The 15,806-nt window shown below is 50.5% G+C and overlaps 1 protein-coding gene across 1 annotated transcript in view; it reads left to right on the top strand.

Annotated features, from left to right (window-relative positions):
* The window catches only part of SPOCK1 (SPARC (osteonectin), cwcv and kazal like domains proteoglycan 1), a 517,559-nt gene that overhangs the window by 415,848 nt on the left and 85,905 nt on the right, over positions 1-15,806 (top strand). The gene's annotated exons all lie outside the window — the stretch shown is intronic.

The following is a 15,806-nucleotide window of genomic DNA, read 5'->3' on the forward strand; positions in this document are numbered from 1 at the left end:
AGTGCTTCCCAGCGCGCTCGAGCCCGTGCTCTGTGTCTGGCATTGTGCTCAGCACTTTATACTTTATACACATCATTTCACTTCATATTATTTTTTTCTAGTGTCTGGCTTCCTACGCTAGCATGTAAGCTTTGAGAGGACAGCAGCTGTGCCTGCTTTGTTCCCTGCTGTATCCCTCGCACCTAAAACACTGCCAAGCACACAGTAGGTGCTCAAGAAACCTTAGTTGAAAGAATGGATAACGGCAGCCCACTGAGGCACATATGGTTATTGCCTCCATTTTACATATTAGGAGAATAAGCACAAGAGGGTTAATTAATTTTCCCATCACTCTAGAGCCAGGGAGGATTAGAACCCAGGGTGGTTCATTCTAGAGCTTCAACCACTCAGCTCTTCTGGGAAGCCAGCAGCGCAGTTCCTGAGGGTGTGAGTGGCTGATAGATGGGCTTCCTGTGCGCCTCGCAAGTGGCATCATCCTGAGGCAGCAGAGGGAAGGAGATAATTGATGAGCTTAATTATCTGTGGCAATGACATAATGAGGGCGCCACAACGGGAGCGCTCTTTATTACTTGGTGGCGCAGAATTCCTCGAAATGGGAGGGAGCCCATTGCAACTGGAGCTGTCCCATTTGGTTCACGTGGGTCCCCCCCAACCATAGCTTGGTATTACAGTGTTTGAGAAATCGCTCGGCTGTAGGAAACACAAATTATCCTAGATGGAGAGCAGCTAGCTTCCTGGAGATCACAGTTGGCCTTCGTTAATGAATTTTGGCCTGATTAACACAGGTTCTGGACTGACATCAAAATATGCAAGTAGAAACTTGGTAGCGGTGGGAGGAGACTAGTTTGAACTTTCTAACTTTGAAATCAGGGGAAGGAAAAACTTGTGTGAAGCCTGGAGCTGAGGACTGAATGTGTAATGAGCTCCCAGATCTTTGAAGCTGCACCGCTTTGCTCAGACCTCTGTAGACTGAGGCCCAGCCCAGACTCTAGGGCCTTCTTGGCCCCATTCCATGCCCAAGGATGCACATCTGGGGGTGGGGGTGGGGGAATCTAAGGCTGATTGACCCTCAAAAGCTGTACCAGCTGCTTGTCTCATGCCCCATTCCCTCAGCTCCTGGGTAACTACCATGCATCCTCACCTAATTTCACCACCCCCTGCAGACTTCATGAGGACACCCAATGGCTTCTTGCCTCCAAGCCCGCCTTCTTTTAGCTGGGTCCCTATTCCTGCCCCTCCTGCCTGGGGCCATGTCAGTTGCTCACCCCTTGGATCTACCTACATGACCACTGCCCCCCCACCTGACTGGGTCCTGGCATCTCACCACAAGACTGCGCTTTTTGCAGGTGCTGGGTGTGTCTCTGTCCCCTTTGTCCGCAGGGTGGGCCTTATGCTTTCAGATCTGCCTCTCCCTGTGCATCCCAGGAAGTTAGACAGGTACCTACATCACAGTATCAGCTGCCCACCCCTCACCTACCCTTGTACGTTTGCCTGTGTCGTCACGGCCATCTCAGGAGCCCTGGGGCTGTGGGTACAGCCTCAAGAGATAGTACCAAAGGAGAAGGGATCCCCACGGATGATGATGGGACTTGGACACGTCTGGCCATGGGATGCGCAGTGGGAGGAGTCAGTCCGCCCGTGCTCGCCTCACAGGCCAGGATGGAGGCAAGGGTCACTCCATGGAGGAGCCTGGTCTGGCTGGCTCCCCTTCCCTCAGGTTTTAGAGAAATGAGGTTAGATTCACTGGGGGAAAACGGTGTAATCAAAAGAAAGGGAAAATGACAGACGTTCTCCAGCCGTCACCAGTTTCAGAGAATGAACTCTTGCAAGGGCGTTTTATTACTTAAATGTATTTCTCACAGAGGTGATGCCAAGCAAAGAAAATCCTCTTTGAGTTATATGGCTTTTTCGTTCAGCACTACAGGATCTTTCGTCTCTAAGCAGTAAAATCAGGCACTAATTCAAAGTTTAAGTTATTGTTTCGTTTTAAAAATATCACCTTAATCTTGTTGCACTTGGTCAAAGTCCACTTTGACATTTTTTGGTGACCTTTATCTATAGCTTTATTTTGCTGGCTCTTATGAATATACGCAGGCTTTGTTCAGAAAGGCATTTAGGGTTTATTTTATAGAGCAAGCTAAGGGGGAGGGAGGAAGAAATCGGGCTGAAGAGCAGACGTAAAGTAAGGCTGAATGGCTGGTGATGCTTATCTGATGTGAGGCCACTGTGAGACGTTAATGGCTTTTCTTGACCTTGGCAAGTGTTAGCTTTGGGAAAGGGGTTTGTGGATGTGCTTAGCTGGCATCTGTTTTTCTCATTCTTCAGAATGTCAGGGGCTGTGACCTGGACGCTTTATCGCTCTAGAAATCTGCTGCTTCTCTTTCTCCATCTGTGTTTCTTCTCCCTTGTCTGTGGAGTCTCTGTATCTAAGTGAGGAGAGGGGTTTTTTAGGAAGAGACCCTACAAGAGGTCATCACTTCAGAAACCAAGACTCAGGAGCCTATCTCTACAGTGTGTTCGTGATGACAAAGAAATGCAGACAACATGTGGCAGGTGCCCTGGGACCACCCCTCAGAGATGCTCTGGGACAGGAGGCAGTGCATCCTCCAGCTGAAGGGACCAGAACAGAAAGGTGATTTCACCATTTTCTGAGCCCCAAGCGATTAAGTCCCGATGAAGCCTGCATTCTCAGGAGTTCAGAACAGGAGAAAATTAGTTTGAAGCCACAGAAGAGGCCTTTGCTGGACTGCTTTGCAGAGGTTGTGGATCTGATACACACTTCTTCTCATTCTGACCTTCCTTCTCATTGGTGACATGGTCCTCCCAGCCTTTTGGTGGCTGTGAAGTGCTCTCTCTGCTGTAGCCACTTTGAATGTCTGTGGTTTTCTTCCCTCATTTCCCTGAGAAACCCATTCCTTCTTCGGTGACAGGTCTGGCAGGGTTTGTGGGAGGTGGAGGAGGTGCTTATTTTCTGTGTCATTCATTTACTCTTTTATTGAATAAATAAGGGTCCCTAGTATGCACTAGGCATACCTTTAGGTGCCAAAGATGCAGCAGGGAAGATAAAGTCGAAGATCCCTGCCCTCCTGGAGCCCAGGGTCCAGTGGAATCACAACAAGAGCACCACAGAGATACTTTGGAGGGACACCACCTCTTTGTCTTTCCAGATGCAGAACATGGTAACCCTAAGAAGGTGCTGCCTTGGTACGCTGCACAGAGAGTGCGTCCCAGATCTGTGACTCGGCCGTCTTTATGAGAGAGAGGTTCCTGCAGGCACCGTGGGTGGGCTGACCAGGTGGACCACAGTCAGCTCTGAACTTGCTGAACATCTAGACATGAGACCATATAATTAAACCCTGAAGAACATAGTCTTTAGAGTCGGGGGCCCTGGGTTTGAATTCTGGCTCTGCAACTTAGAGCTGGCTTTCCCTGAGCAAACATTTCTGAGCCTGTATGGCTGTTATAACAGTTCTTACCTCATAGGCGCTGGGGTGAAAATTAAAGAAGGAGGTATATGTAAAGCTTTTAGCACAATGCATGGGGTTCCATGACTAACTTCAGTGCACCTTATATATATATATATTATTAAGACTTTATAATCCATTTCTGCCAGCATCGTGGAGGATACGAATATACTTGTGTTCATAGCTTTACTCTGAAGGATTCTCAGGTGTATTGCACAAAAGCCCTGAAGTCCAGCAGCTAAACTGTAAATGGGAAGAACACATTAGGGGGACAGAGGCAACAAGAGGAGCAGGCCGGGGCCTGGAGGTTGGGCCGTGGAGGCTGGAAATGTGCCTGGAGCAGGGGATTCTGCTGGTGCAGGAGTGGGCAGAGTGTGTTCAAGGAGCTTCTGCCTGACTGGGGAGGTTGGGAGAGCGAAAGAGGGAGGGGTTCGGGTGAGAGGAACATCTGAGTGATGCAGGGACTAGGGAGTGGGGCAGATGTTGAAAGAATGGGGCATTGTTGTTGGAGAAGAAAAAGCAGGACCAGAGGTGACAGGTCTCAGAAAGGAGGGCTTGAGTTTAATCTGGGCCTGTGGGGAAAATGTCAGCATTTGGGGGTCTTTGGTCTCTCTCCCCAGTAAGCGTGAAGAATCACACTGGGTGTAGAAAGAGCTGTCCACGCTTTGCATCTGGTGGACTCTGAGAGCCCGGATGTCATTCATGGGGCCAAGGAGCATCAACGCCTGGAGTTGTGTGGTGAGAGATGATGTCATTTGGGCAGCTTGGCTGGGCACAGTGGCCCCAGAACCAAATGGAATTGCTCAGCAGGCAGTGAGGTGGGTGGGACCACCATCCATCCGTTCATCTGTCCAAGCATCTATTTGTCCATCCACTGTTTATTTAGTACCTACTGTTTCTTAGATGCTCTGCTGGGCACGGGGGCTAAAGAAGTGCATGAAAACATCCTGTTTGTGGAGCTCATGAGAGAAAACAGCAGGAAAGCAGTCATGGCAATAGAGGGCTAGTGTTAGGGTTGAGGTGGGCACAGGTGCCAGGAGCCTTTGGGGACCCCTGCCGCAGGCTCTGTGGGGGGCTGCAGAGCAAGGTGTCGGGAGGAGGGGCCAAGGTGGAGCGTGTGTTGTCCACCAGGGAGTCTGTACTCTGGAGCAGAGGGGGTGGGGTTGGGAGAGAAGCAAAGGGGTGGGGGACGTGGAGGCGGTAGATCACCAGGGGCGTTTTCTGCTGGCCCCAAATCTTTATTTTCCTCTGAGGATGACAGGGAACAAGGAATGGGTGTAGGCGGGGGTGGAGCCTTACAAACACATCTGCATTTGACAGAACTCACTCAGGTGCGGAGAAGCTCTAGGAGGCGGGAGGGCTGAAGACAGGGCTGGCAGGATGGAAGAAGGAAGGAAGAGTTACTGTCTGCCAGGTGCCAGGACCGCTGCCAGCGCGGGGATCCCTGCGTTGTCCTTTTTCTACTCTCCTGACAGCCGTGGCAGGGGGATTCGTTCTGCTTAGTGATGAGGAGGAGAGGCTTAGACAGGTTGTGCAGGTTGTTCGGGTTCTCACCTCTGAGAAGCAGCCGGGGGCCTGCGTGTCAGATCCCCTTCTGGTTAACACTGAGAGGGGCAGGCAGAGCCGGGGCAGAAGCCTGTCCCCTTCCGTCCTCGCAGCCGGAAGGTGAGACTTTCAGAGAAATCAGGTGCTACCTCCACTCAACTTGCCTGCCTGCTCCCGTGAGTCCTGTGGGGGGGGCTCTGCCCCAGCGGTGTCGGGGGACCTCGAGGGGGAGTGGTGGCTTAGCATAGGCAGGGCCTCCCGGGTTGCTGGGACAGCCCGAGAGACAGGCATCCCGAGGGCATCTCTAGCAGTGGAAACATTTTATTTTAAGCAGGTGCCAGCACCTCGGAAACCCTCTCTTCCTTTCTCCTGGAACTGCCTGAGCCCTCGCAGCCAGGCTGGGTGAGAGACCTGTGAGTGAGGCCCTGCTCCTACCCTCCCCTCGCACCTCGCAGAGGGTTTCTGCTTCTTCCCACACGTGCAGCATCGCCTTACCCTCTTCCTTGTATTTCTCCTCGCTTTGCTTCTCGCCTCTCCTTCTGCCGTGCCTCCTCTACTGCTGTCTTTTCTTCCTCTCCCCTTTCGTTCTTATTTGAGTTACCTTCTTCCTGACCTGTGTTTCTCCTCATCTGTAAGATGGGAGTGGTGGTCCCTGACCTCCTGGAGTACCTGGGAAGATGATGAGTTCATTATTTCAGCAAGCCCTTTCTACCCACTTTCCAAGTGTGGAGCTTCTTTCTGGCCCCGGGGGATAAGAGTACAAGCAGCATCCAGTTCTTGCTTTCAAGGAGCTTCCCGCCAGGTGGGAGTCAAGGTCAGAGGTCTGATCTCTTGTTTGAGACCCTGGCTGGGCCAGTCTGGACTGCTAGCCTCTGAAAGCGCTTTGCTGGGGAGAGGCCCTTTATGTTCCTCGACAGTTACTCTGCTAGCCCGGAATAGCTTCAGGCCCTTATGCCTCCAAGGGAGGTAAGCTTGGGTGCCTTCAGCTTCCGGAACGCAAAGGAAAGGTGCCCGTGTCATCTTGTCCAGGTCTGTTGGCTAATCAGCTTGACTCTGTGAGTTCTCCTAGCTAACTGCAGTAATTTAAAGTGACTTGGAATAACATCACTACCCGTAGCGCAGCTGATGAGCCAGGGTTTCGTTTGGCGTAATTTAGGGAGAAGTGGCCAGCGGCTCATTTCCCCACTAGACTGTCCCCTCCCTCTTCATCCAGCCCTCCCGGGGTGCCTGGCAAGGCTTGGCCAGACCCCTGGCTGTGGAGGAGTCTGTGAGGCACCACATGCAGCAGTGGACTAGGGGGAGATGGAATGATCTGGATTAAAAGTGAAAGCTGCTATTGACTGCCCTGTGACCTCGAGGCCGTCATTTGCTTTCTCGAGCTGGCAGTTTTTTCGTCTGTAAAACAAACACCAGCTCTCATCCAGTGTTATGTGAGGTGCATTGCATAAACAGGCAGGTAGTAAGTACTTGCTGTGTGCTGGGGCTGAGACGCAGGGGCACATTTTCTTCGAGAGGCAGGCATGTGGAGAGGTAGCCGCGGTGCCTGCAGTCAGGGCAGCCAGGAGGAGGACACTGAGTGCAGAGGCGGGAGCCCAGGGAGGTCTGCCTGGAAGGGCCGTGGAGCCAGGGAGGCAAGAGGGAATGTCTGAGTCTCTGCTCCTCTCAGGCTTAGGTGTCAGAAGTGGCATGCCTCTTCATTTTTATTTTTTTCAATTTTTTTTCAATTTTATTTTTTGGCTGCATTGAGTCTTCGTTGCTGCGTGTGACCTTTCTCTAGTTGCGGAGAGCAGGGGCTACTCTTGGTTGCAGTGCGCAGGCTTCTCATTGCCGTGGTTTCTCTTGTTGCAGGGCACGGGCTCTAGAGGTGTGGGCTTCAGTAGTTGCAGCACGTGGGCTCAGTAGTTGTGGTGCACGTGCTTAGTTGCTCTGAGGTATGTGGGATGTTTCTGGACCAGAAGTCGAACGCATGTCCCCTGCATTGGCAAGCAGATTCTTAACCACTGCACCACCAGGGAAGTCCCTCTTCATTTTTATTAAACCAGTTTCATTTCTACTTGGAGCCCCTTTCCTGTAGGGCTGGGAGGAAACCTGACCTGTTGTTTTATGAGTTTTGGCTCTTTCCTGGGTCCTGTCAAGGGTCTGAGCTCTTACTCAGAGTCAGACACCAGGCTTGGATGGAGGTGCTTCTCTGCCCGTCACCTTTGCACAGAGGCCCTTGCTTTTGTTCCCTCATCCCTTTACTCCGCTTATTTTCATTGAGCGCCTACTCTGTGCCAGGTACTGTTCTAGGCGCTTTGGATGTAACTGAATAAAACAAAGAGCCCTGTCCTCATGGAACTCACATCCTAGCAAGAAAAACAGAAAGTAGCACATAAGTAATTTAAGCGGTATATTACAAGATGATAGATTTCATATTTTAAAAAGGCAACCCAAAACAGTGTAAGGGGATCAGAATGCCAAGTTGTGGTTTTAAAAGTGTACTGAGAGAAGGCTTCAGTGAGAAGGTGACATTTGAGCAAAGACCTGAAGAAGATGAGAGGATGCAGGGAGGGGCCCTTAACTCTCCCTTTCTCCAGGGCCCCCATGGGTCTGGGCTCCCTGCTGCTTCCAGGCCATGCTTGGCCAGGCTGTGTGTGGTCCCATCTCTTCTGATGCATACCTGGCGGTCCTTCCTCCCAGGGCTATGCCGTCTCCCCACGAGGCTGACAGGAAGCAGAGCCTGGGTACTCCAAGTCCTTCCTCATCTGTGCTGTCTCCCCCAAACCCCAGACAGAGAGGGAAAATCCCACAGAAATTGGAAATTTTTAAATAGTGTCTAGCTTTAAGAGGATCTCAAGCGGAGCAGACAGCAGGAGAAAGACAAGACCCAGAGGTGAGCAGCAGCGGAGGTGAGGCCAGGAAACGGTAAAGCATGGACCGTGGACCAGGGGCAGGGAGTAATGGAGAGGAGCCCGAGGGCGACACCTGCGGGGTGACTCTCCTCGCCAGGGTCAGGTCAGGGAGGTGGGATGCATCCTCAGGAGGGCTCCCCAAGTCAAAGGCTGCAGGAGTTGGCTCAGACTTGGAACTTGTCACAACTCCTGCCTTTGGGGAAAGGTCTTCTTCTCAGGCCCCCTCAGGGAATCTTGCCCCTTTCCTTTGGCATTTCCTGTGTAGGACCTTCCACTGGCTTTGTTATGTAAGTTAAAGGAGCTTCACTCAGCCTTGCCCCTGAAAACAGACCTGGGACTTTCTTTACACGAATCCTCCTTTGCTCCAAAGGGTTTGCTAAATTATTGACAAGATAAGCAAGTTTGGGAGCAGGTGAGAAGCTACTTAAGAGAATGACCTCCCACGAGATGCATGACTTCTTCCAGCCTGTTTCCCCATATGCAGCATGAGAGATTGTCTTTGGAAGCCCGCATGGTGCCCGTTTCCGAGCTTGCTCACTGCACCAGTGCCTGCGTACCATCAGTGAAGGGAACGTGTACTGCAGGAAAACCTCAGGCACGGGTCTCACCAATCCTTAAGGCCGGCTCTTTGCAATCCCAGGCAGGTCCTGTAGGCGGCAGTGCAGGATCCTGTCTGCCCCACAGCGTTCGCCCCCTAGTGGGCAGGTGAAGGAGAAAAACTCAGCGCTGCAGGAAGGAAGCAGTTCCGGGGAGCAGATAGGACTGGTTTCTGCAAAGAATTCTAGCACCGCCAGGCAAAGCAAGTTACATTTACTTTTCCCTAGCGATTGGCTTAATAATTATGAAATGAATAGAAGAGTTGAAAGAATATTCAGATGAATACTGTATACCCATCGCCAAGGTTTGACAGTTATTAACATTTTGCCTCATTTCCTCTCTCTCTCTTTATGCACATGTGCAGTTTTCCCCTGGACCATTTAGAAGTAATTTGTAGACATTGTGACATCTCACCCCTAAGAAAATAAACAGGCATTTTCCTATACGAGCACGTTAGTAATAATACCTATTATTACACCTACGAGAACAATAATTCAGCATCACCTAACATATAATCCACGTTACAATCACAGCGTTTTCCCAGAATGCCTTTTATGGCTTTGTATAATTATTATTATTATTATTCAAGGACCAGTCAAGTCTCACTCATTGCCTTTGTTTCAACTGTTTAATTTCTTCTAGAACAAGGACCTATTCGCTTCAGGGGTTTTTTGTTTGTTTGTTTGTTTCATTTTTTGAGTATTTAGGCAGTTGTCTCACAAAATGTCCTCAGTTTTGGATTTGGTTTCTAATGAATAGATTCAAGTTAAGCCTTTTTGGCACTGAAACTTCAAAGGCACTATTATTACTTCTTTTTGAGGCGTGTCAGGAGGTGCATGCCAGGCGGTCCCACCCCTGGCAGCACTAAATTGGCCCCTTGGTCCCTTTGGTAAGAGGTGACTGCCAAATGTTTATTGAAAAATGTACATTTCCTCCTTTAATTAGGTATTCTTTGGGGTGACACTTGGAAACTGTGTGCATGTCCTGTTCCCCGGTGACTTTCACCCAATATTTTTAGCAAACATCAAATGATTCCTTCCTGACTCAATTATTACATTGGAAGGGGGGAGCAAAATGATAATTTTCTAATTCCAGCGTTCCTTCTAAATTTATTTCGCTGGCATTCTTCTGTAAAGAAGAGCTTTTCTTTCACATTTTTAGCAACTTGGTTTTAAAGTTTAAGCTTCTACCTTCTTTGGAACTCTTAATTCAGAAAAGAAAAGTGTGTGAGAGAGAGAGAGTGAAAGAGGGAGTGTGTGTGTGTGTTAGTGAGTGAGAGAGACAGAGACAGAGACAGAATGAGATCTAAAGGCTGAGCCCTGGCATACACAGACCTTCTTGCGAAGGCCCACCATCAGCCCAGTTGAGCTGGTCCCTTCCACTCTCCCCTAGCTCACTGGCTTCCTGGCTCTTTCTCACGTGCACTCAGCATCTTCCCCTTCGGGTCCTTTGTGCTTCCCTTTGCCTGGAACCCCCTTACCCCGATAGCTGCATGGCTCACTTCATTCTATTCCCTGCCCAGGTGTCATCTGGCCAGAAGACTTCCTGGTCAGCCACATAACATACCATCCCCTCCCCATTACTCTCTGTCTCTTACTGTGCATTGTGTATCCTCCACAGCCCTTGTCAGCAGCTGCCCCATAAACTTCATGAGAAGAGGCCCTCTGTGCCGTTTGTTCAGAGCCTAGAATGGGCCCTGGCTCACCATAGGCACTCAGTAAATATTTGTTGACTGCGAGCAGGAACACACACATGCATGCATGTTTGGTAAAGCTCTGAACGAGACCAGAGCCCCTTCCCTTGTTTCTCCTCATTGCTCCCTCCAGATGACCACGGAGACAGTCCATTCCTGGGCAGAGAGGGCGGCTGCTCCTCGGCCCTGAGATAACGTGTGCCGGCAGCAGCCTCTCGCTCGGCGCGCAGTTACGAAATCCAGCAGAGCTGGGAGATTATCCACCCCGCCCTCTCCTTCCTTGACATGATTTTTGGGGAATAAAAACAAATCAGAATTCATCAACTGTGAACAAAATTGTCAACTGTGAACTGTCAACAGTCTGGTTTAAAAATAGACGAGAGGTTGATGAAATACAGTGGAAAAAGCAATTTAAATAAAATGTTAAAAATAATACCCAAAGCAAGCAAGGCAACAGGAAGAGTGTGATGTGGTGGAGAATGTGCCCAGCGGAGGCCTGCGTGAGCAGTGAACCAGAGAGAGGTTATTAGTTTTGCTTTACAGATCACAGAGGGGAGAGATTTACTGGCCATTTGTGGGAAAACATTCACTCATTCCAACATGTTGGTGTGTTGTGCAAAATGGAAGGGAAGATTGGTTGGAAAATCTGCTAGCTCATTTATTTTTAAGTAGGTCAACAGTTTGAATACTTCTGCCCATTTGTGAAACCTCTGGCTCTTCCATCTTCTCTGTTTCTGTGATGATTGGGGAAGGCAGTAGTGTCCCAGCAGGTCAAGGGGTCTAGAAGCTTTGGGGGCTTGTATTTATTTTTATACTTGTGTTATATGAATGTGGGTTCCAGTACTGTGTTTGAAGTCCTAACTTATTTCCTACTTCTTCAGCTCTCCTCCTTTCAATAGTTATGGATAATTATTTATTTAACTGCTTTATCATAAAATCAATATAAAGCCTTGAATGTTTCATCTTTCCTCTCTTTGGGGCATGAGTCTCAGCCGATACATTGGCCGAGTTCTTTATGTCAAAACGCCCCATAGCCTGAGGCTGACATTTCATGTTACTTTCTTTCTTCTTAGGAGAATTGAGCCATCTGGCACAAGATCTGTGTTTTGTGAAGCTGAGACAAGGTGATCCATCCCTTAGAGACTCTCTTTTTAAAAAGCTGGATGGGAGGTGTATTAGTTTGTGAGGGCTGCTGTAACAGTACCATGAGTTGGGTGGCTTAAACAATAGAAGTTTCTCATCTCACAGTCCTGGAAGTATAAGTCTGACATGAAGGTGTGGGTAAGGTTGGTTCCTTCTGAGGCTGCCGGAGAGAAGCGGTCTCTTGCTTCTTCTAGCTTCTGGAAGCCTCAGGCATTTCTTGTGAATGGCCCTCTTCCCCCTGTGACTCTTCACATCACTTTCCCTCTGTGTGTGTCTGTCTCTTTGTCCAAATTTCCCCTTCTTATAAGCACGCGGTCGTATTGGATTAGAGCCCACTCTGATGACATCATTTTAGCATGGTTATCTCTGTCAAGACCTTATTTCTAAGTTAGCCACACTCTGAGATACTGCGGGTTAGGACCCCAACATGAGGGACGTAATTCTACCCATGGCATGAGGTGTAAAGCTTTCCCTCCCAGAGGGTAAGTGAGTGGGCAGGACAGCAGCGACTCCTCTTGCCTTAGAGCAGCTTCTGGTATTGGCCAGGGCCAGAAGGGTTCTCGCTCATGGGCCATGGTGAGCGTCTGGAGATAACTCTGCATTTATTGAGCTCTGACTCCTGCCCCTTGCAATGGACAAGCTCCGGGCAGCACCTCTGCCTTTGGCTCTTCGTGAGCTCTGATTGATTGTCTCTCCACTCCAAATCCATATGCTTTGTTTATACCTGTTTGTTCCTCTTTTATCCCCCAACCCCATTTTTTTTCCTAAGATGAGGAGTTATGGTGTCACTTCCCACGAATATCATTTTTCAGTTTGTTTTTAGAGTCCACCTCCAGGCTGCGGACTCTACGAGGCAGGTTCCCAGGCTACCCTATTTAACTTGGAGCTCTGCAGACCCTGGTCCGATGCAGGACAACAGCCCAGGTTGAGGGCAGTGCGGTGAGGGGTGCCTGGCTGGCTGCCTGGATCCTCAGGACCGGCAGGGCGCACGTGGAGGAAGTGGATACATGCTTTCTGAGCAAGACCTTCCTGCCAAGAAACCACCATCCGTCATGTTGCCAGTTTTTAACTCCTGCCTTGAGAACACTGTGAGGGTGAAGGTGTGGGGGTTCTGAAGCCTTGTCATTTTGTCCTGAGGTGGGGCGGGAGCTAGTGACGTCCCCGTGGTGTTGGGGGACGTGTCTCCCTCCTCACATCTCTCTGAGAGCATTCTTTCACTCCCTTACTGTCTGCTGCCTGCTGCCCCGTTCCCAGGAAAGCTGCGTGTGTCCTGAGGGTGGGAGCCTGGCGTCTCTTGGATCAGGCTTATAGTCACAGCCAGCAGCAGAATCCCTGCCGTGGCCAGGTAACGTGGGGGCCTCTTTTTCTCTTGGCTCCCATTCACTTGGCAGGTCTATACGCAAGGGGTAGTATACCTGCCTTATTCCCAAACCTTTGTGTGCACAGACCTGGGCATGCTTCTGCCAGATCTACCCAGGTCTCTGCATTGTCTCTGCCTGTGATTGGCAGTAAGTGGACCAGGGCTTTCCTAGACCTCCGTTCCCTGCAGGTTGGGAGAGCGAGTTGGAGGCGTGAAGGTCCCAGGCACGCTGTACAGCCTGGTCTAAGGGGAAACCCTGTGCTGTGAGAGTTTTGTGTCCCCTCTGGGTAGCGCTGGTGCAGTGACCACCTTCTGGCTTCTATATCTCTTCTTCCCTAGCAAGGACCTGGGGACGAGAGGATGGGGTAAGAGACTGGTGGGTAACTCCATGAGTGCGACTCAGAGAAGGGCTGTAGCAGGGAACACGTGTGAGGTGTCTGGGTTGCAGGCCCTCAGGATGCCTCTGCCCGGAGATAGTTCAGGGGTTGCCCCCGTCCCAGGGGGCGCCCCCACACACACGCTCTCACGTACGCTTCCCAACCAGCTTCCTCGAGAGATGTGGTTATAGCTGGTCATTACCTTGATAAAAGCCTATAAACTGTGTTTTATATTTTATCATAAAGTACTTGACATGTAAACATATATGTATTATATGTTGCCAAGCCCACTAACAAAAGCCTCAGAATCCAACACCCAACTTACGGAATAAACCATTCTCAGTTTTCACCGGGCCTCTGTGGGCTCCTGTGTGACGCCGTCCTCTGCCTCCTCTCTGGAGGTAACCCCTGTCTTGATGGTATCTGTCAATACCTCCCCCCACCTTCTTTAAAGTAGCTTTTACCACATACGTGTATATCTCTAAATAGCACATGTTGAGCTTTATAAAAAAGGAAATTATAGCCTTTTGAGCTTCATTTAAATGCCACATATTGTTCCGGAAGATAAAAGGCAGATCTGTGTCCTTGAAACATGCATTTTCACCACTGCAGTTAAATATTGTTTTCTCTGGTGGCCCCTTCCTGGAGCTGGGGAATAGGCCCGGCTGCCTCCACAGACCGAGACAGTGGCTGTGCGGGAGGGGGTGCCGGGGCCGGCCGCGGATGCTGCGTTACCCGAATCACAGTGCGCGGGAGTCCCTAGGCCAGGAGGGGCCACCCGAGGGCAGCTGCTCTGGGCACCTGGGATGCAGATGGACTGGATTCCGACTCCAGTGCTAGACTAGGGTGAGCGAGGGGGCTGAAAGGCAGAGTGTTAAGTGTGAAGCTCGGAGAGAGGACCAGCGGGTGCTGTGGCCAAGGATGGTTCACGACACGCATCTCAAATGCTGAGCTCCGGCGCCTACACTCCTTGTGCAGGCAGATCAGTGGCTCCTGGTGGCTGGAACAGAGGCTTAGAGCTGCAGAGCAAACAGGGCCCCCTTTCCGCCTAATCATTTAGCAGCTATTTACTGCACACCTACTATGTGCCGGGGGTATATGTGTATCATATCATGCCAGGGATAAGACTGTGACTAAGACGTCTCCCTGCTGTTAAGTACTTTAGGGTCTAGTAGGAAGTCACCTTTTGCTAAATTATGCTGTGGTAGCAAGTGATCCCCAAACATCTGGGGCTTTATGACAGCAAGCATTATTCCTTGTTCATATGGCACGCTAGCTGTGGGTTAGCTTCAGCTCTGTTCCATGTCCTCTGCCGTCTGGGGCCCAGGCAGCCCTTATGGGGCACATGCCATTTTCATCACTGAGGGAAAAAGCAAGAGGTGGAGCCAGGCAGGGGTTCTTCTCATGTCACTCGAACCTGGCTTAGATCATTCCTGCTCACAGTCCACTGGCCAGAGCGAGTCATGTGCCAGGACTGCTGTCACCACGGAGGGGACATCAGCTTTCATGACACAGGACACTGAGCAAAGTATAGATCCCTCTTTCGGGGAGGCCAGAGAATGTTTGGGAAGAGGATTACCATCTATCATAGGTATAAGCAGACCGTTGCAGTCACAGTATGATAAGGCTTTAGAGCAAGTCACTATACTAATTTTGACTTTATAAAATAAGCTTACGTGTAATAGGGGAGGAGGAGGAGGAGGTGGGGCCGGCCGCAGCGGTCTTCACGCGAGCCCTGGGCACGCGCACACAGGCTGTGCTCGTTCTTACGCTGGTCACCCACCCGCCACCTTCTGGCATTCCCCCTGGCACATCTTCCGTCCGTTTGGATCGTCAACCTGGGGTCTCTTTTGTGCTGCCTCCCTTTATACACATGTATTCCCCCCCCCACCCCCCATAGCCACATCCACGTGGCTTTATAAGGCCATGCATTTTTTGCTTCCTCGCTATGTCAGTCGGCGTTTGAGGTCTGGACTGCGGCTTTCTCTCATGTGGCCCCCAGCACACCCGCCACCGCACTGGGCACATACCAGATACCCAGCAATGTGCACAAAAGGGAGTTTTGCATCGAGAGGAAGCCAGCCCCTGTTGGCTCGTCTGTCACACTCTCTCTGCAAGGGTTGCTAGTGACTGTGTGGGTGACAGTAGGAGTTACATGACAGTGACTCCAGTATGTGTAGGCTGAAAGCCCTCTCTCCCTCCCTCAGTATGTAATCAGTGTGGGGACTGAATACCCCATCCTCTCACAGGGAGCCAGGATTCCTCTGCACTCATGTGTTGCTTTGCAAATGCTGGTGGCCTTTTCAAAGGTATGCACTTGTGTTTTCCAGGGGCAAGGACGTATCTCCCCTTTTCTTCCCTTTAAAAGATTCCCCAGGGCACCTGATAAGAGCTGCACGCACAGTGGGTGCTCCATCCCTTCTGCCTATCTCCCCTTCCTTTGAACCTCCAGCAGATACCAACATGGTTTGGGGCTTGTGGGGCTTTGAAGAAGACTGATTACACACAGGCCTTGACCTAGAGAATTTTGCAGGTAAAAAAGGGAGGGAGCTCTCAGACAGCTCAGACCCAGGCCGACAGCAAGCTGCATAATTAGCCACACACAGAGTGCAGTGCGGGCCTTCTGTTCTCTTGGGCGCGGCACATGACAGATGCAGTGATGGGGACTGTTAAGTGCTTGGCCCTGGAGTCGGTCGGACGGGCTTGGAATCCTGGGTTGTGAATGTCATGATCTTT

The sequence above is a fragment of the Hippopotamus amphibius genome, chromosome 1, assembly GCF_030028045.1.
Source record: "Hippopotamus amphibius kiboko isolate mHipAmp2 chromosome 1, mHipAmp2.hap2, whole genome shotgun sequence".
Taxonomy (NCBI): Eukaryota; Metazoa; Chordata; class Mammalia; order Artiodactyla; family Hippopotamidae; genus Hippopotamus; species Hippopotamus amphibius.